Source organism: Macrobrachium rosenbergii, chromosome 27 (genome assembly GCF_040412425.1).
Source record: "Macrobrachium rosenbergii isolate ZJJX-2024 chromosome 27, ASM4041242v1, whole genome shotgun sequence".
Lineage (NCBI taxonomy): Eukaryota > Metazoa > Arthropoda > Malacostraca > Decapoda > Palaemonidae > Macrobrachium > Macrobrachium rosenbergii.
This window is the reverse complement of record NC_089767.1, coordinates 41,039,408-41,062,041: the sequence shown is the minus strand read 5'-3', so window position 1 is coordinate 41,062,041 and position 22,634 is coordinate 41,039,408. Positions and strand designations below refer to the sequence as shown.

The 22,634-nt window shown below is 39.0% G+C and overlaps 1 protein-coding gene across 11 annotated transcripts in view; it reads left to right on the top strand.

Annotated features, from left to right (window-relative positions):
* The window catches only part of Hr4 (Hormone receptor 4), a 550,506-nt gene that overhangs the window by 287,001 nt on the left and 240,871 nt on the right, over positions 1-22,634 (top strand). The window contains exons 1-2 of one of the 11 annotated variants that reach the window (XM_067129670.1): positions 14,339-14,426; positions 17,289-17,588. The exons of 8 other annotated variants lie outside the window; for them this stretch is intronic. The gene's annotated coding sequence lies outside the window, so the exon portion shown is untranslated. Of the gene's footprint in view, positions 1-14,338; positions 14,427-17,288; positions 17,589-22,634 lie in introns of those variants that run through there. 2 more of the 11 variants (XM_067129672.1, XM_067129671.1) reach the window with 2 other exon arrangements.

Below are 22,634 nucleotides of genomic sequence, written 5' to 3'. Positions count from 1 at the left end.
ACCACCACCCTTGCCAGTACCAATCAATAACCTTTGAGCTGTTTGTTGAGTACCTTAATCTCTCTCTCTCTCTCTCTCTCTCTCTCTCTCTCTGTCCAGATATTCATTGATATTGATTTCGTAGAAGATAAATTTTTAGACGTTGTCATTTTTTATATGATTGTCTTAAACTGCGCATTAATCAACTAACCATATATTCAGGTTTTATTAGCTTACTCGATGGTTAGGGAATGTTAAGACCTTAATTTGCAGTCGATTTTAAATGACTATTCTTTGCTCGGTTTTATTATATAGAAACTTTTCACATGACTTCTAAAACCAACAACATTGGGAGTCAGTCAGTGTCCGGCAGTTACAAAGTCTGATCCAAAATAATTGAGTAGGTATGTGTGTTTAATTAACTTTATTTTCCAGTGCGATGGATAACGAAGCAAATGAAAGAAATGAGGGTTAAAAATACGTAAATATGAGAAACAATTAATCCGGCAGTATATACAAAGTTAACAAACCTGCCCTAAACTGGAAGACTGCAGTATCTGCAAAAATACAAAACTGAGCAAAACGGTAGATACTGCAGTTTTCCCTTTCCTTACTACTGATTTTGCAGATACTGCAAACGGGACCCCCTAAATAAAGCACTGAAGAATCATTCTGAAACTGCAGTAACTTGTGTATTGGTGTTTCACGAGCCCAATAGGTGGCACATCTCAGTTTCGAAAATTTTGCAGAGACTGCAAACGGGACCCCCTAAATAAAGCATAGAAGATACAGTAAAAGGAATGCAAAGGGTTGCAGCTAGGCGCCGAAGACACGCTGCAAAGAACCTTAAATAACGCCTACAGTGCGCCGCGCGAGGTGCACTGACTGCGCTACCCTCCCTACGGGGCCTGCCATTGTTGGTGTACTATCGAGTGGCTATCACCATTGCGTCTCCTTTGGCTGGTGACTTAATCAATAAGTATGATTATTTTATCGTTATATTTCTGAATGTTTAAGGACAGTTATACTTCAGTAGTTACCTGATTACGTCATCCTTGTTATAGAGATCATTGGTTGATTTATAATTATTTTTGCTGTTTTTAATTATTATTATTTCAAATGTATGGAAGATTATAAAATTTTGAGGTTAAACAGAACCTCTATTTCATTACTCTCATTAATTATTATTTATATTTTTAAGCATCGAGGAATTTTGACATCAGAACCAAGGAGTTTGGATTGTACGCCACCTCATTTTTCGTGACCGCGTAGGCAGGTGGTGTCATCAGTGCACCTCATGCGGTGCACTGTAGGCATTACCTAAGTTTCTTTACAGCGTTCCTTCGACCCCTAGCTACAACCCCTTTCATTCCTTTTACTGCACCTCCGTACATCTTCCATCTTACTGTCCACCCCCTTCTAACAATTGATTCATAGTGGAACTACTTTGAGATTTTCCTCCCGTTACACCTTTCAAAACTTGCAACTCTCAAATTTCCGTTTCAGCGCTGAATGACCTCGTAGGTCCCATCGCTTGGACTTTGTCCTAAACTCTACATTCTTTTCCATCCTATTCGATTCATTTTTGGTGAGTATTTAACCATTATTTACGCTGTCTCCATAAAACCTAGTTAATTCCAGTATACTGGAATCCCCTAATTGGAGTCCAGGATCATGTCGGATGTCGCTTTAATATCGGAGGGACGAGATTTGACCGGAAGTGTTTCGTCATGTGTGTGTGTGTTTTTTTTCTTTTATTTCGTCGTGATTTGTTCGTTGGTGTCGCTTTGATAGCGTTGTGTTTGTGTGATTGTTTGTGTTTAAGTATTGTTATGTAGTATGTATGTATGTGTATGTAATATACAGTATATATATTGTATATATATAAATGGGAAAAAAACACGTTAAAACGAAGAAAACGAAGAAAATGTATATCTATACATATGCATAGAGTGTATGAATGTGTATATATATATATATATATATATATATATATATATATATATATATATATATATATATATATTACACATACATATAGTGTCCTAAAATGCAGAATAAACGATTGAATCATTTTGAATTCATTTTAACTGATAACAGTACAAGTGCGTATATAATCTAGTTTATTAGCGCATTTGGGATTTCGCATATACACACAGTCAATCCATCGGTAATCCAATCAAGTTACGTTTTAATGTAGCAAACTGCATACCGAAATAATAATAATAATAATAATAATAATAATAATAATAATAATAATAATAATAATAATAATACCCTCCATGATTTGTTCACTTAACGCATCCGAATGCGATGAAAGTTACCTACTTGTTATTTATTAGTTATATCAGTCACCTGTTCGTAGTAGACTTCATGTAGGAATGATGGTAGAGGAAAAGGGACAGTTACTTGGTACTGGATAGAAAAAAAAATTATATGCGTCACTTATCAATTTTTTTATTGGAAGATTTTTTTTTTTTTTTTTTTTTTTTGGTACTGCGAATGATACCCTTCGATACCTTATCTTTTGCTTTTTATTGACTTTCGTCAGGGTACAGATTGTCTTTTAAAGTCTCCTGGGCTTTAAGTAAAGCCTTTTGGTCGACGTTATCAGAAGATATAAAGGCCGTAATACGCTTAAAACTGACCTCTTACTTCAACAACAGGATTGTGCTTTCACTCAGAATAAAGAATTTTGAATATTTTTTGTACTTGAGAATATGCTGAGCAGTGATTATTATGCCTTGTCTTTTTGAGGTTTCAGCAGAAAAAGAAAATATGCTGTTAGGATAAAGAAAATATACAAGGTTTTGTGTACTGAGAATATGCTGATCAGTGATTATTACACTTTTTTTGAGGTTTCAGCAGAAAAAGAAAATATACTGTTAGGATAAAGAAAATATACAAGGTTTTTTGTACTGAGAATATGCTGATCAGTGATTATTACACTTTTTTTTGAGGTTTCAGCAGAAAAAGAAAATATGCTGTTAGGGTAAAGAAAATAAATAATTTTTTTATACTGAGAATATGTTGATCAGTGATTAATATGCATTGTTTTTTTGAGGTTTCAGCAGAAAAAGAAAATATGCTGTTAGGGTAAAGAAAAAAAATAATTTTTTTATACTGAGAATATGTTGATCAGTGATTAATATGCATCGTTTTTTTGAGGTTTCAGCAGAAAAAGAAAATATGCTGTTAGGGTAAAGAAAAAAATAATTTTTTTATACTGAGAATATGTTGATCAGTGATTAATATGCATTGTTTTCTTTGAGGTTTCAGCAGGGAAAAGAGAAAATAAATTATTTTGATTTCTTAAAAAAAAGAAAATAAACCATTTTACGTCTATCCACACTTCAAAGAAATCAGTACGAAGAGAGAGCGAGACGAATACTTTCATTGTTGTGGACCCGAACAACAGATGAAGATACAGGAGACGCATTTTGGGAGGGACTGTGTGTGTGTGTGCATTGTGACACCACCGTTATTCGTGTTTGTACCCTGTGTTATGGTACATAAGGGGAAAACAAACTCCCGTGTATAACCGTGCGACGCGCATTGAGAGTGAGAGTGATGTGTGTGAGTGTGTGTGTGTGTGTGTGTTTGTGTGTGCTTGTGCGTTCGTGATCATGTGTGTGTGTGTGTCTGTGTGCAAGCATGGCTGCCATGTCCCAACGGATGTCGAAGGAGGAGGGGGAAGGGGAGGAGGAGGAGGAGGAGGAGGAGGGCAAGGAGGGCAAGAGGGAGAAAGACCCATCCTCCTCCTCCCTCCTCCCTCCTCCTCCTCCTCCTCCTCCTCCTCCTCCTTCCTCCCTGAAACTCTCTATGGACCCTCTCACCGCTTGCTCTCTTTGTACCGTCATAGTCTGCCCAAATTCCCTCCCGATAACTTTTTACGAGTTGTGTTTCATTCCCTTCTTGCATAAAGCCCCTTCTGCATCTCTCTCTCTCTCTCTCTCTCTCTCTCTCTCTCTCTCTCTCTCTCTCTCTCCCTGACCCCTCCCTCACCTCCTCCTCCTCCTCCTCCTCCTCCTCCTCCTCTGCTCTCCCTTTTTCAGAGGATTATCGATGGGGGTTTGCTCTGAGGTCCCTTGGTGACAGACAGGTGATTTCAGCGACACGTGTGTGTGTGTGTGTGTGTGTGTGTGTGTGTGTGTGTGTGTGTGTGCATCTCTGCTGGCGTGCTGTTATACACAGGTGTTACAGAATGCTCATTTGGGAGACGACGCTGGTTCCCGCCGGCGTACCTAAGTAAGCATGACCTTGTGGTCGTCGTGGAGTCGATCACGGTCGTTTGTGTGTGTGTGTGTGTGCATTCAAGGTCTCCAGTTATCTGTCCTTCTTCTTCCTATGGCCATATGCTTTCCTTTCCTTTTCCCCTTTTTCCTCTCCCTTCTTCTGGGGTCGTTTTGTCATTGCACCCTTTTGCAGTTATGTGCTTTGTATTTCAGAGCTTAATTTTATGACGACGCCAAAACTGGCGTTCCCCTACGCATTTAAGAGATGCCTCCCCACCCCCTCTCCCGGGGCCTTCACTATGCAGTATTGATGGGAGCCAGGTCGGAAATAACACGGACTCTTCCCTCTACAGGAGTGACGACCAAAAACGGGAAGACCCTCCCCAAAAAAATAAAAAAAAAAGTAAAAAAATAGAAAAAAGTTAGATAAAATAAAATAAAGCAAACTTTACTCGCTTGTTTCTGCGGCGTTTTTGGCGGATGATGCCAAATCGCCCCGAGGGGTCGAGTCGGTCTGTGCGAGAAGAGGAGACCGATCAATCAATGATTTGTCATTTGCATTCATTATGTCACGATTGTCCACTTTCAAGCGCCGGCAACAAAGATGTCCGCCCGGCCCACCCACGCCCACGAAAAAGTCTTCCCAGAAATACGTGGCAAGTTTGCGGTACCCAGGGTGCTGCTCCGCCCCCGACGAAAATGTGACGTTGGGGGCGGCGGCGTGTTTTCACGGGGGGGCATCTGGGTCCGAAATTTAAAGGTGTTGGGTCGAGGAAGGTTTGGGTTCGCTTGGAGACTGTTGACGTTGTTGGTATAGTAGTAATGGTTGGGGCGTGAATTGATTTCTCCCTCTACTATGTACCCAACACTCATTTATTTGTGGAACTCCCCCTCCTCCCCCTCCTCCCTCCCCCTCCCGTGTTTCTTTGGGTTCAAACATGCACGAACACACATACACACACACATACACAACACTCATACACATACACGCGCATTCAGATCGTGCTCAGATAACTGGACATAGTTGCTGTGTACTGTGTTAGAGCATTCACAGAGGTAATCAACATGGGTGGAGTTTTTGGAGTAATAATATATCAGACGTTATACTAGTGATCATGATGATGAACGTGACTGGAGTTATGAAATTCAAATGATGGTGAAAGTGCTGCGAAAGTAATAGTGATGATTATGACTTGAGTTTGGAATAAGTGCCACTGTGTTCGGGAACAGGACAATAGTATTCGCATCTGAAGTTTTTAAATAGAGTAACCAATTTGTGTGGGATTATGCAGATGAATGAATGCATTGGAGTCGATGCTGATAGTGATAACTGGGATGATTCTGGTCCTGACTGATAATCGTGTACTGTGACAATTTTAACATTAGTTTCAGAAGTGATGGAGCACAAATGGTGATGATAGTGAATATAAGAGTGATCTCATCTTCATGAGCGGTGATTCCATGAAGATGACAGTGGATTGGTCGGGGCTGATATTAGTCATAGTGACTGCATAGTGGATTTAAACGACAAATAGTGACTGCGTAGTGGATTCAAACGACAAATAGTGACTGCATAGTGAATTGAAACGACCAACATTGAATGCATAGCGAATTTAAACGACAAATAGTGACTGCATAGTGAATCTAAACGATAAATGGTGACTTCATAGTGAATTTAAATAATTAGTGACTGCATAGTGAATCTAAACGACAAATAGTGACTGATTAGTGAATTTAAAGGACAAATGGTGACTGAATAGTGAATTTAAACGACAATTAATCACTGGATATTGAATTTAAGTAAATAGTGACTGCATGGTGAATTCATACGACAAATAGTGACTGGATAGTGAATTTAAACGACATAAAAATGCTATGTCATTAACAATAATTATTTGATTACAAATTTTGAATGAAATATACGCCCACAGTTAGAATGACTGGGTATTTCAAGACTCAGAATTAAGCTATATATTTGTACAGTGAATTGCTACTCTATTTTTTTTTTTTTTTTTTACATTTCTTTTTCGTCTTATATTTTTTTTCACCATACGCCTTCCCCGTTAGAGAGGTGGTGCCAGGAACGTCTCCCTTTGTGACTGCAAACCCAGTGCCCTTTTTAACCTTGGGACCTATTGCTTGGGATATTATGGGCGTGTTACCTATCACGCCTGGGGCCCATGCTATGATATATGTATATATATACTATATATATATATATATATGATATATATATATGTATATATATATATATATATATATATATATATATATATATATATATATATATATATATATATATATATATATATATAATTTTATTTACATATGTAATGTAATATATATATATATATATATTATAGTATATATGTATATATTAATATATATATACATACATACATACATTACATAAAATTGAAAGAGATAAACACACATTTCACTTCTACGTTATTCCAAATCATTCGATATATATACATATACATATATATACACATATATTTTATATATATATATATATATATATATTTTTTTTATATACACCTGACGATTTCGATTATCATCCCACAGTTATACCTTCGACCAAATGTTATGCATATTTACATTTCGAACAAGAGGCGCGCCCGCAAGACTTTTTTGGCCGAAGCAGGCAGTCATTCAAAGTCGAACAGGGTCCGTCTCGACTTTGCTGACATAACTTTCAGTACTGATGGGAGATGCGACTGGTTTATACATAACACCTCTCTCTCTCTCTCTCTCTCTCTCTCTCTCTCTCTGCCTCTGAAATGAGCTAAATATAGACTTGGCGATATATATTGTACTGCACACTTCTCCGGTTAGTGGGATGTTCTCGGTTAATTGGGCCGTTTGGTCCGTTGTTTTATTATGACCAGGCTATTGTTATTATTCGGCGTTACGACATTTGTCTTAAAGGCTGATTCCGCAGAAAATGTAACGTTGGTACCAAGGAGCGGTGGATTTGATTCGGGTAATCAGGATGGTGTTAAATGGTAGCGAGGAAATTGGAATGACTGATGCTAATAGGTGATTAAAATTGTGTGAAATGAAATTAATAGGTAATGAAAATGGTGTTAAATGATAGCGGGGAAATTTAAATGGCTGGTGTCAATAGGTAATTAGAATTGTGTTAAGTGATGCTAATGGGTAATTAAAATTGTGATAGATGATTCCGAGTAAACTGGAATGACTGATGCTAATAGGTGATTAAAGTTGTGTTAAATGATGCTAATAGTTAATTAAAATTGTGTTAGATGATGCTAATAAGTAATTAAAATTGTGATAGATGATGCCGAGGAAATTGGAATGACTGATGCTAATAGGTGATTAAAATTGTGTTAAATGATGCTAATAGGTAATCAGAATTGTGTTAGATGATAGTTAGGGAATTGAAATAAGTGATGCTAACAGGTAATTAGAATTGTGTTAAATGGTACCGAGGAAATTGGAATAACTGATAGTAATAGGCAATTGAAATTGTGTTAAATGATACGAAGGAAATTAAAATAACTGATACTAATAGTTAATTAGAATTGTGTTAAATGATAGCAAGGAAATTGAAATAACTTAATGGTTGCATTTCGATGATGGTAAATCCTCTGAATATTATTAAAATCGTCATATGAACATAACCTAAATGATGCCAAAATTATTGGAATGAAGATAAGTTGTAGGTAATCAGAATGAAGTCAAAATTATAGAAATGATTTGAAAAATGTTTTTTCAGAGGACAGTGCAATCTATAATAATAGAAAACAAATGTCAGATAGCCGAAGAGTGTTGAGGGTTGTAAAGATGATTTAAAATTAGGGATTCAAATATTGCCACATCAACGTTATCGAAGAGATAGTTTAATATTAGGGATTCAGATATTGCCACATCATGGGTATCGAAGGGATAGTTTAATATTAGAGGATTCAAATATTGCCACATCATGGGAATCGAAGAGATAGTTTAACGTTAGGGATTCAAATATTGCCGCATCATGTTATCGAAGGGATAGTTTAATATTAAGGATTCAAATATTGCCACATCATGGTTATCGAAGAGATAGTTTAACGTTAGGGGATTGAAATATTTCCACATCATGGGTATCGAAGAGATTTGTTTAAAATCAGGGGATTCAAATATTGCCACATCATGGTTATCGAAGAGATAATTTAAAATTAGGAATTCAAATATTGCCACATCATGGGAATGGAAGAGATAATTTAACATTAGGGGATTCAGATATTGCCACATCATGGTCATCGAAGAGATAGTTTAAAATTATGGATTCAAATATTGCCACATCATGGTTGCATCGAAAAGATAGTTTAAAATCAGGGATTCAAATATTGCCACATCATGGACATCGAAGAGATAGTTTAAAATCAGGGATTCAAATATTGCCACATCATGGTTATCGAAGAGATAGTTTAACATTATGGATTCAAATATTGCCACATCATGGGTACCGAAGAGATAGTTTAAAATTAGGGATTCAAATATTGCCACATCACGGTTATCGAAGAGGTGAAAAGAATACCACGCATATTTAGAATTATTAAGATAACGAAGTCCATGACAAAACGGCGAAGTGTTGCAGTAGTGATTGAGAGATAAAAAAAAAATTTTAAAAACCCGGGCTGAAGTTTAATCACAGTTATCTGAAGGCTTGACGATGTTAGCCAATGGGTGGGGAACGAGTTCGTTGAAGCTTCTCATATATTAACATAAATTGTCATTTAAGGAGACGTGTCAGTAAATCTTTGCAGTAATGGCTATCATGTCCCTTCGGTCCCTAGCTGCAACCCTTCAAAAAAAAAATTTAATAAAAAAACTTAAAGTTTTTTCGGCGCTATCGAGTTTTCTGTACAGCCTATAATCAAGGTCATCGAAAATAAATCTATCTCTCGGTGATCTCGGTATAATGCTGTATGAGCCCATGAAACTTTAACCACGGCCCGGTGGTGACCTATCCAATATCGTTGCCAGACGCGATTATGGCTAACTTTAACCTTAAATAAAGTTTAAACTAATGAGGCTGGAAGGCTGCTATTTGGTATGTTTGATGATTGGAGGGTGGATGATTAATGTAGTTTTTAAGATCTGAGGGGGGCAGACAGAAAAAGTGCGGACAGAATAAAGTGCGGACGGACAGACAAAACCGGCACAATAGTTTTCTTTTACAGAAAACTAAAAAAAAAAAAACTAACTGATGAACATCCTATATGCTATTGGGCGTGGAATAATTAACTTGCCAGATCCCACTAGTTGCGATGAGATTTTTCCAAAGTGGTCCTTTTACCGTTTTGTGACGTGAAGTAATCAGTGGGACTGGACGCCGTCTGAACGAATTGAGTTCTCGTTACACTAACGATTCCTTTTAAATCATTTTGATTCGTTTGCTTTATGTGTGCTTACTTTTTTTTTTAATTTTCATTCGGTTATTAATACACTCGTATGTGGAAGCCAGCGAACATATATTTCGTAGTATTTCCGCTTCCAAGAAGAGTAGTGAAAATCAATTACACATTTGGAATGAAATGTGCAATGGTATTTTGTGTGTGCATGTGTGTGTGTGTGCGTTTGTGTTTTGCTATTTCACAAGCAAATAACTCATAGTCAAAGGCAGTGAAAAAATGTATTACATAATGCCCAGGACCCACGTTATGAAATTATATTCATCTTTGTTCAAGAATAGCCAGTATTCTCTAGCGGTTTTGCAGCAAAGACTAACAACAGGTTTGGGAGCTTGTATATTTTATTACCGATTCGTACCTGCCTTTTCAGTATTGGTCGCTTCAACCAACAGTAATTATTTAAGAAAGTTGAATTAGTTTTGATGTATTTTAAAAACTGCGAAATTTTAGATACCATTTTCGTTTTTTTATGGTCCTTTCTATTGACAAGATGCTACGGGTCATCTAAGTCAATTTGCGTTGAATTTAAGGAGGTAAAGGTTCTCTTTTCTTAATAGCAAAGAAACTAACTTATATTCAGTTTGGAGTCAATATATCGGTTGCAGCTCGCATGGCCGCGTTTGGACGTCAAAAATACATGCTAAGTTAATTAATACTCTGTAGTAGGTATGCATATTAATACCCGATTTACTCTATAAACTGAATTTTACAGACGTGGTCATATTTCGAGCAATCTCATCAAGGGATTCGGTTGGTTTTGGTATAAGCAACATGTGAGAAATTCTCTCTCCCTGTGAAGAAAAATCGTATTCCTCTCTTTCCAGGTCACAATGGACTTAAGGAACTGTTTTTTAAAGCATAAATACCAATCTATGAATGACATTTGCAAATTATAACCGCTCGGGTTATTCAGAAAATTGTACGATAAGCCATTGCTCGTTCTTTTATAGTTTTTGAGAGGAATGGAGACTGGCGCACCTCAGCAACAAGGCCTGATCCCCGTTGGGGGATAGTACCATCAGTGCATCTTACGCGGAGCACTGTAGGCATTACTTAAGCTTCATTGCAGCAGCGTGCCTTCGGTCCCTAGCTGCAACCCCTTTCATTCCTTTGACTGTACCTCCATTCATATTCTCTTTCTTCCATCTTGCTATCCAACCTCTTTCAACATTTGTTTCATAGTGCAGCTGCTTTGAGGTTTGACTCCTGTTACACCTTTCAAACCTTTCTACTCCCAGTTTCCGTTTCAGCGCTGAATGACCTCAGTAGGTCCCAGCGCGTGGCCTTTGGCCTGAATTCAATATTCCTTTTCATTCCAACAAGGCCTGATCGTACTGGTAAGGAAGTGTCCCAGGTGAAAGTAAAGTTTTACCCAAAGGTAAACCAACAAAGATTTATAGAGAATCTGCTTAAGATGCAGCCTTTACTTTTAATAAAGTTTTGGTTATAGATAATGATATTGTTGTAGATTAATAAATATTTTCAGCCAAAAACGAGAATTCTCCAATACTTCACGAGTTTAATAATAAGTAGAAGTAGATATTTCAGCTGTATGACTTCACAGACGAAAATTAGGGCATCTGTGAATACTTTCATTTATCAAAAATACCAGGAGAGGAATTACAATACCGAGAGAGAGAGAGAGAGAGAGAGAGAGAGAGAGAGAGAGAGAGAGAGAGAGAGAGAGAGAGAGAGAGAGAGAGAGAGAGTAGAATAAGACATGTAAAAGAATGCGCCGAAGTTTCTTTGTTCTGAACAGTGTATAATGCTGTATGAGCCGCGGCCCATGAAACCTTCAGCCACGGCCCGGTGGTGGCTTGTCCTAAATCGTTGCAGGATTCACGATCATGGCTAAATTTAACCTTGAGTAAAATAAAAACTACTGAGGCTAGGGAGGTTGTAATTTGGTATGTTTGATGATTGGAGGGTGAATGATCAACATACCAATTTGCAGCCCTTTAGCCTTGGTAGTTTTTAAGATCTGAGGGCGGACGCACCGACAAATAGACTTCTCAATACTTTTCCTTTACAGAAAACTAAAAAAACGCGTTGCAGGCTGTGATTGATTTCAATCCATGCACTTTGAGTATTGAGAACATTAAGTTATTTCTCCTCTTTAACCTCCAGCCTGACATTTCCCAGCAGCGTAGGCCTAAGAAACTTTTTTCGTTTCCCATTTCCTTTGTTTGTCGTTAGGTAAGTTGCCAAATGACTGCCCTGTATATCATGATTGAAGGTTTGGCCCTGGGCAGAGAGATAAAGAGATAAAGAGAATAACTATTTCGGAGAGAGAGAGAGAGAGAGAGAGTTAAGGAAAGTATGTGGTTTAAACAGAAGCCGAGTGATAATAGCCCTGTTTGTTTACACGAGAAAGAGAGAATTGATGGAATACGGGGGTTTTATGTCAACCCGTTTGGGATGAGCGTGTTTGTCCAAATGACAGAGAAGAAGAGGTCGCTGGCCCGCAGAGAGAGAGAGAGAGAGAGAGAGAGAGTCTTGTATAATAAGCAAGAAAGCATGTGAAGTGACGAGATCCTAAATAAAGGTGTGTCTGTACATATTAAATCCTCCCTGCCAGTTGTGAGCGTGATGTCCTCCTTATTGTGTATAGTGAGGATGGGCCCGCGGTATTCGGGTATTTGTCGTTACAGCGACGATGCTAACTTTGTCTCTTGCATCATGCCCCATCGGTATTTATTTATTATTTAATAAAATTCTTTTTTCTTATTGTTTCCCTTTTCTCTGTGTCATTTGAGTCCTCGAGAATGAAGTAGCTCATGATCTCATCAGATATGTTTTTATCTGAATCAATATACTTGTTTACACTTTTATCACTTACACACAATTATCCTGTGCATTAATGCAATTAAGTTACAAGCTTTCCAGGGCTTGACGATGAGGACCGTTAGTCCTGGAAAGCTTTGTAACTTTTCTGGAATAAATATCTCCGCTAGATAACATCCAGCTTCAATGAGGTCCTGTTTAATAATATATATATATATATATATATATATATATATATATATATATATATATATATATATATATATATATATACAGATATAGATATATATATATGTATGTGTGTAGGATATATATATATATAAAGTGTGTAGTATTTTAGATATAGACACACACACACACACACATATATATATATATATATATATATATATATATATATATGTATATATATATATATATATATATATATATATATACAGGTATATAAATATAAGATTACACAGGTGAAAAATAATAGGTCCTGACCGGTTTCGACTTTATTCCCAAGCCATATTTTTCACCTGTGGTAATGTGTGATAAATGAATCACGTGCAAAAGTGATGATAATCATCATATATATATATATATATATATATATATATATATATATATATATATATATATATATATATATATATATGTGTGTTGTGTGTGTGTGTGTATGTGTGTGTGAGTTTGTCAGTAGTCATAACCTTCCACACAAAAAGAAGAATAAAATCCTTCTTCTTCTTCTTCTTCTTCTTCTTCTTCTTCTTCTTCTTCTTCTTCTTCTTCTTCTTCTTCTTCTTCTGCGATCGAATCAGCGGCTTTTTATCCACCGTACTCCCGATGATGTGACGCCACCTTTACGGGTTCAAGCAAACTGAAAAGTAAGAACTTCAGGGAAGGTTATTTTTAGCCCGGCCGAACGTTTCCTCGCCGAACTCAACTGTTGCTAAGGTTGTATATTCTCGTTTGGGGTTCAGTCGGTCGCCTCTCCTGAAGTACAAGCATTGAGTGAGAGGTCGAGGCGGCTGCTGTACACCAGGTTTGATTTAGTTTTTTATGTCCGTTATTGGGGAAGGATGGGTTTAGTCACGTTCTTGTTATGCGTGTTTAATATGTATTTATGTATGTATGTATGTATGTGTATATATATATATTTATATATTTATATATATGATAAAATATACATACATATATAGAAAATTTTATATATATATTTATACACATACATACAAAGGACTGAAGGTGTTTTGATATCTACGTGTTTTCTCCCTTTGTGCTGACTAAAATTGTTTATAATATATATGTAAATATACATAGGCTACACACACACACACAATTTTAGTCAGCACAAAAGGAGGCAATTTGCAGATTTTAAAACACCTTCAATCCTTTGTATATTTTTTTTATAGTAAAGGTAGTAAGAGAGAGAAAAGGAACCGATTCATTAGTTTGCTTAGTAATGAAAGTAGCTTTTCAAGGAAGGATTTTCGGTGTTCCGGACGAAAGTGAAAGTCTTTGATTCTATCGAGAGAGAGAGAGAGAGAGAGAGAGAGAGGTTAACGACGTCGTATACGAGGGACGGGGTGGAGGAAGAGGGGAAGTGAGAGAGAGAGAGAGAGAGAGAGAGAGAGAGAGAGAGAGAGAGAGAGAGAGAGAGGAGCTGTGACAATGTTGTTCCCCTCGAGAGAGAGAGAGAGAGAGAGACGAGGGGCCAGTGTGATAGGGGTGGGGTGGGGAGCTGGGGAGGAGGGGGTGGAAGTAGGGTAGGAATGCACGGGAGGGGACGGAGTCACTCGGTTTGGGGTGTTTGGTGTTCCCCTCTGAGCAGGTTGTGTGAGGCCCTGGTCGGGTGTAGGGGAGGGATCCCTGCCAGGGAAGGGGTGTGTTAGGGGTGTCTTGGTGGGCCAGACCGGTCGTTGCCCTCGGTAACTCAGTTTCTGTTTGGCTGTCGAGGGGTTTGGGTATACCACTCAGCCTGCTCACACACTCACTCACTGGTCCTGCAGAAGAGCTGCCCTCGGTGCAGGCCCAAGTGTCTTTTTTGTTTCCCCTCTGTTTCTGAAGGGCGACGGCGCTTCTTCGTTCCTGAGGCAGGATTCCCCTCTCTTTTGGAATTCGGCGACGGCTATCTCTCTCTCTCTCTCTCTCTCTCTCTCTCTCTCTCTCTCTCTCTCTCTCTCTCTCTCTCTCTGTTCAGTGCTGAAGGTTGCGTCACTGCTGGGATGTTTGACACAAGTGCTACGAGAGGATGAATTATTAGAGGAATATATATCTGTGGAATGGAATGAAGTGTGGTTTTTTTTTTTTCGTTTTATATGTTTGCTGTTTCGCTGTTTTGTCCTCTCTCATCGGCCGTTGACTCACGTTGGTCGCCTGGCGATTTCGTGGAATCCGACCAAATGTCATGTGACTCAGAAAAAAAAAGAACATAGCGAGACGAGAGGACCATTGACAGACAGTTTTGCAAATGGTATTGCATGCGAGACATTCATTCTGTAGAGGATGTTAGTCCGAAGTCTTGTCGTATCGCAGAGGCCAGGTGTTGCCATTGCAGAAATGTAGAAAAGAAACTTGCGAGTGGTTTTCGAGATGTGAAATTAAGACAGAAAAAACACATACATAAACACGTACAGTATATATATACACTCTCGCTCTCTTCAGAAGCAATGCTCACCTGTGCAGTGTGTTGTGTGCCTGTTTCAGTGCTCGCCCTTCTACTTTAAAGTGCCATTTTTTAAAACTACTCTGTACGCGTGACCTTCTGTTGGATTCATTGTGTGTTTCGTGTCGTGGTGTTGCCAACTTTGGACAAGAGCCGCTGTGGCTGGGTGATTTAACCCTCAACAGATGATTTAACTCTTAACTTGTGAATGTTTTGGAAAAAAAATAAGTGTTGAGACCAGTGAAAGGGGAAGACATAGCCAACAGTGAATATGTACCTTCTCTCCCCTCATGTGTGTGTGCGTGTTGGTGTGTCTCTACCCCTTCCCCCGCCCCCGCCCCCATCTAGCGGCCTCTGTAACTTCCTCCACCCTCTGGGGAATCTCCCTCCCCTTCCCCCATCGTGGGGGGGGGGGGATCTCCCCTCCCCTCACTGGTGTTTTAGCAGCCTGCTATGGGGGTTATCGGAAAGGATGTTTCAGAGCGAGCGTTCACAGAGATAAGGAGGCCGAGGAATGGTGTTGTAATTTTTTGTGAGCCATTCATAAGAGCAGGGCGTCACGCTGCTGTTGCTGCTGCTGCTGCCCACACTTGCAAGCAGCGGGCTTGCAAGCAAGCAAGCAAGCAAGCAACGCGTTGACTCGTTATGTAACTGACATTGCAAGATCATTATTTGGTTACCTCGTGCGTCCACACTGATCTTGCTCTATGAACCGAGGGGAGGCTTTCCATCCTACGTCTGGCAGTGGTAGTAGTCTCCCCTACCCCCACCCCTCCCAACCCCTTCACCATCCTCCCCCTCCCCTCCCCTCCTCTCCCCCTCCAGGCCCTGTGTCTATCATACAGGCCTATGCTCTAGCTGGTTTGGAATGCTTGTGCTCCTGACGGAACCAACAGACGAACGAACGAACGTGTGCATATAACTTTAAGCATGTGCATTTCGGCTCTGGCTCGAAAGGCCATGTAGTGTTTATTTGTATGTTGACGAAATTAATAGCTGTCTAAATAAAGCCGGCGCCTTGTTTTTTTTTTTTTTTTTTTTGTTAATGCGCGGGTTCATGCACGATCTATAAATATACAGTGATGGAGAGAGATTATCAACAACTCTTCAGATGGAAGCTAAAACGATGAGAGAAAAACTCGTTTGCGTATCTTCATATAAGTTTGTGTCCATTTTTATTTTTTAAGTTCAGTGAGTTAAAAAGATATTAAATAAACATCGCTAAGTAGAAAGAATCTTATAACAAAGCAGTGACATTTGAAAGTTAAAGGAAGAAAATGAAAGGATGAACACCATTGACCCCCCCGTGTCAGCGTCCTCGATCATGTAAACAGCAGCGACGAGGGGGTCAACAGCCGGGAGAGAGAGAGAGAGAGAGAGAGAGAGAGAGAGAGAGAGAGAGAGAGAGAGAATGGGGAGGAAACTGATATGCTGTACGATACGTTTTCCATCCACAGTCTCTCTCTCTCTCTCTCTCTCTCTCTCTCTCTCTCTCTCTCTCTCTCGGCTAAAGGGGAAAATCCGTAGCGACTTTCCCCTTGTATGAGCGATTTTGCATCTATGTAATATATTTGTTCGCCCTCTCATTCATTCATTCCGTAGTTATTGCGACCTGAAGCGAGTCTTTTATTATATAATAAAAAAAATATATAAGAATGAACGTAGCCATATTGAGTGAGAGACAGCCTCAAGTGGCGGCAGGCAGGCAGGGAAGGCCTGATGACAAAACGGCGGCGGGGGTGGTGGTGGTGGTGGTGGCATGGACATTTTAACCGACGACGCACGTACGCACGCACACAAACTCAAACACACCGAGTGACCCCAGCGTGTAGAGGTCGCTGTCTTTAGCCTTCCAAGGTCGCCGCCTGAACGCGCTTTCGGTACCAGTGGGACGAAAAAAGAACGTTCCACCAGCATGCATATTCTCTCTCTCTCTCTCTCTCTCTCTCTCTCTCTCTCTCTCTCTCGCATTTCTTTTTATTGATTTATATACCTTTATATCCCCGGCTCGCTTCTGAATCTGCTCGGAAGCGGCCCACCCACCCACCTCCTGCCCCCATTCCCCCACCCCTGTGATGTTGTAAGCGCAGTCTGTAATTACTTACATGTTCCCAGCTGCCTATTATTATACTTAAAAATGTGGAGAATGTATTACGTTGTAGAAAACTTCTAAGTTTGTTTTATATGTTGTCTAATACAAAGTTTACTCCCCCCCTACAGTGTGCTTAGTGATACATTGTATACAAATAATTTTTTGTACATTGTGAAAAGTGGAAATTAGATTTAGAAAAATAATCGTCAGTGCGTTCTTGTCAAACCTACAAAAAAAAAAAAAAGAAAATAAACACACGATGTGGCGCATCATACATAACTACAGTGCGTACTACGAAAGAGATCAGCTGAATATTGTGTAATATGTGATTTCGTAACTGATACGCGCGTGTTTTTTTTGCGCCCCTTCCAGCGCTCACCGGAGGAATAATCAAATTATTTTTCTATATAAACGAACCCTCACACTATGTAAGTATAGTAATTTTTCCTCTGGTGCACGTTTCGATATCGTCGTGTTCTCGTTTGTTTTCATATATCATCATGTTGGTTTTTTTTTAGCTTATATTTTGCTCATTTGCTCTAATATGCTCTATAGAGCAGTGGTTCTTAACGTTTTTTTTAATGTATGCGCCCCTTTCAAATCGGCAGTCAGTTCTCGCACCCCATGAATTGCTGAAATAAAAAAAAAGGCTGTAGCAATGATAATAATAATAATAATAATATTAATATTAATAATAATAATAATAATAATAATTTATTATTATTATTATTATTATTATTATTATTATTATTATTATTATTATTATTATTATGCCTAAGAATAATTAAAGCAAAATATATTTTTATACGCATGCTATTTTTTCTGCAAAAAATAAAATAAAAAAATAATTAATGATAATAATAATTATTATTATTATTATTATTATTATTATTATTATTATTATTATTATTATTATTATTATTAATTGTTTACTTTATTTGATTTTATTTTTTGCAGAAAAAAATAACATGCATATATAAAAATATTTTTTGCTTCTGTTATTCTTGGGCAACCTCGCGGGGTGCGAGCACGCCTGGTTAAGAACCACTGCTTTAGAGCTTTCATGGAATAAATTATTGTTTAATTGCTTTCCTTTTTTCCTCGTTTTCTTTCTCTAATTTTTTTTTCTTACGTCTCTATTTCGTATTGTCCTTCACGTTTAATAAAATTTTCCTTTTTCATTCCAGTCCCTCTTATATGTTCATGTGTATTTGAATGAAGATTTCATGAATAGTGCTTATATATATATATATATATATATATATATATATATATATATATATATATATATATATATATATATATATATATATATATATATATGTGTGTGTGTGTGTGTGTGTGTGTGTGTGTGTGTGTGAATGAATTTTATCACATCACCGTGATTCATATACAAGCATTAAGCTACACAAACGCCCTTTAATATCCAATTCACTCTACCTCGGAAATATATTTTCACATACGTTACCCGAAGGGGAATTTTTTTAGTTGACAATAAGTTCGTCGTCTCGTGGGCTCGAACCACGGAAGACAACAACTCAGGACTACAGTGACGCGCATTGAACCACTATTCGTGGAGTCTTCATGCGCATAGATGTGAACATTATATATATATATATGTATTAAGTTATATAAATATGTGTGTGTCCTGTACGTGATGTGTTTATGCACAGCGTATTCAATCACAACAAGTCGTGCCCCCCCACCCCCACCCGGCCCCCTTCCTTCTCGCGTATCAACCTTCACATTCAAAAATGTCCTCGCCGGCCATCAACAATCGACACAACAGGGGCGCCCGCAACTTCCGGCATCGCCGATACCAGGACCAACAAAGCAAAGAACCGCTTATTTACCTGATCATTAAAAGGTTATAAAGAGCGACGTACTATTTTTTTTTTTTCTTTTTTTTCGTGCCAGGTACCCGGAAACAGCTGTTAGATTAGCTGACTCAGCTCGCGCACGTTCAGTCTCTCTGTCTGTCTGTTCGTCTGTCAGTCCATGTGGTGTGGTCTCCCCGTTTCCCATGCCGTTGCCTGCCGCCCCGTAGTAGGCGTCCGTCGGACACGTGGTCCTTTAATGATCGACCCCTAATGGGATCTCTTGTTCCCGGCGGGGTATGAGAAGAAGGTTGTTGGGTCCCTTGTGTAGGGCGGCGATGCTCTGAAAAGCTAGTCAGTAAAAGCCGGCCTTTTGGATGCGCAAATTAACTGCATTTATACTGGAAGTTTAAGACGAGACCAGTGGGATTGGCGGCCCCCCCCCAATCACCCCTCATCCCCTTAAGTATCCTAGGTCTAAAGGAAATAAGGAAATAACTGAGAGAGAATATAAGGGTATAAATGGGAGGATTCGGGGGAAACAGACAGGAGAGAATTCCAAAGTTTGGCAGTGGAGAGGAGAGAGAGAGAGAGAGAGAGAGAGAGAGAGAGAGAGAGAGAGAGAGAGAGAGAAGGGGGGGTGGTGGCCATTCACAAACCTGAACGATAAGGAATGCTGAAGTCCACGAAATGAGTGAGAGAGTGGTTGACTTGGCGTGTCACGTGACCAAGTAAGGAGAAGAAGATGGAATATGGCTTAGCTTAACGGAGCAATGGCCAAAATAATGCTGACAGAGAAAACGTTGAAAGAAAGAGAATAGAGAGAGTAACAAAAATTAACCTTGCGGTAGGGACAAAGGACCACTGATCAGCAATGCCTTTAATTTGGGGGTTAAGGAAGGAAATCACAGCTTCCTGAGATGCCCAGATTTTGCAATTAGTGACAAGAACTTGCTCCAGCACAATTTTGATACCACTTGACCCAGTAAGAGGATAGTGCGGTCAGTGCACCTCATGCAGTGCACTGTAGGCATTTCTTAAGGTTCTTTGCAGCGTGCCTTCCTGAGGCCCCTAGCTGCAACCCCTTTCGTTCCTTTCACTGTACCTCCTTTCATATTCTCTCTCTTCCATCTTACTTTCCACCTTCTCCTAACAGTTGATTCACAGTGCAACTGCTTTGAGGTTTTCCTCCTGTTACACCTTTCAAACCATTTACTATTAATTTCCATTTCGGCGGTGAGTGACCTCATAGGTCCCAGTGCTTGGCCTTTGAACACAAAATGTTAGTAAAGGAGACGGAAAGAGTTTCGTCATGATCAAAGGAAATAGAACTGGTTGGGAGAAAAGATGACGTTACTGGTGGTAATTGTACCTTTGTAGCAGACAATGTACTCAAGTAAATTACAGGCTTTCCATTCAGATATACTTTCAAGATCAGCGTCGATAAATGAAGAACAATTGTGAAGAACAATTCAGGATTTAGTGAGAACAATAGGGGTTCCAGAAGAAGGGAAAAAGGTGGGTTGTGAAGATTTGAATCGTCAGCAAAACCATGCATTGGTGTGGTAACTTAATGCATGAAGAAAAGAAGGTACAAAAATGGCCCCTGGGGAACACCACTGAAAGTGATATGCTGTAACTATCACATGGAAAAAGCCCAGAGATAAGTTTACGTAAAGGAGGAGTGAAGGAAACTTTAACTGACAGAACATTGTGTCAATCTCTTTCCAGTGCTTTTCTAATCTTTGAGGCAGGGACTTCAGATTCTCTGATGAAACAGGGCAGTGGATGTCAAAATTGATTAGGAAAGTCAATCACCATTGGTCCTACCTTTAAAAAAAAAATTTTGGATAAAGGCTTGAATATAATAGATGTCGAAACAATAGGACAATATTTTGATAATATATCCATGATAAGAATGGGTGTAGGAATTTGCTCATTCTTCAGGAGGCCGTAAAAAAGGGCATCTAAATGAAGAAGTTGTCTATAGACATGACCTTGGCCAGATGCCTTGTTGAATGTGAATGTAAAAAAAGGGAGGAAATAGTTGCAATATAACATTTGCGAAGAATATGGGAATTAGAGCTTGTTTTCCGGAGGCTGGTTAACTAGACTGTGTGCTCTGAATGTCTACCCAGTTCGGCGACCTTCTGAAGACGCCACCTCGAGGTGATATCACGTTAGTTGTTATTGAGAGCTTAGTCACTGATGCCCCGTCACTGAAACCATTGACATGATTCTGAATAATGCTTCACCTCTGAACAATGTTGAGCAGGTGCTGAAGGCATTGCTCTTAACTTTTACTGCAGAAGCATTCTTGTTTGTCACACAAGGTGGTTTCTTACACCAGGTGGATGTCCCAGTAACTGGTTCCTTCTGATATCTAACCGGTGCAAGGCTGTGGTTGAAACCAGGTACATTGAGGGCGTTTTTTAACCATCATTTGGTACGCCAGAGAGAGAGAGAGAGAGAGAGAGAGAGAGAGAGAGAGAGAGAGAGAGAGAGAGAGAAAAGCAGTTATTCCAGGAATATTCGTCAAAACCTCTTTGGTTTAATAAATCAGGAGCTTTAAATCTTGCCTCTGACTTCTGTGAAAGCATTCTCCTTGTTTTTACGACAGAAGTCATGAGTCTCCCGTCCCTTAATGTACTTGAAGGAGATGTGGAAAGCCAGTTGTGGTGAGAAAGCCCAACAAAGTTGGAAGATGCTCGAATGATAAAGAAGAGGGTTTAGACCTTTATAAATTTTCGGTTATGCCTGACTATATGATGTGATCAATTACCCAAATCCAGTAGTTATCAGTTTATGAGACTCGAGTGGAACTGGTAGCTTTTACCCATCAGTGGATATCAATCTTATAAAAAATCTAGAATGGAATGATGAAATTAGTAAATAACAGACCACTTCTGATAATGAGCACCAGTTAGGAAAGGACGCAGCAAAGCATGACGCAACGTGGAGCAGAAGGCTTTAAAGAGAATAACGCCAAGGAAGAGTTGTTCCCCGTGACCTCCTGGCGAAAGAGTTTTTCTCAGAATCTGTGGCTGCCTTGTCCCGATGACGTCACCCATGAATACACTTTTCCCCACAGGGGGAGAGAGTAGAAGACCGGAAGCTGATGTGATTTTACTTGTTTTAGTCGGAGATTAAGAATATCTCTTATTCCGTCATTTTAGTTACGTTACCACGGCTCTTGCAGATATTAGTAGCACTGCAGAAAACCTAGGTTCCGTCTTCCAAATTCTTATAGAGAGATTTTAGAATATATATAGGAGAACAGTTTACACTTTGGGCCAAAACTGGAAGCAGTAAGCAAGGTTTGAGCAGCTTATATAATCTTGGAGGCTGCCTCATTTCCATTACAGAAATCACCAGTTAATATACAGAATTCTTGTTACATATCGCCGTTGCGAATAGATATGAATTGACAAATTGAAATTCACCAATATATAATAACAAATGGAAACAATTGAAAAATACTCCGAAGAAACTAAATTTTCTGTACAGCCGCTACAGCGAATAATTAAGGCCACCGAAAATAGATCTCTTTCGTTGGGCTCGGTACAATGCTGTATGAGCCGTGGCTCATGAAACTTTAACCACGGCCCGTTGGTGGCCTATCCTATATCGTTGCCAGAAGCACGAATATAGCTACCT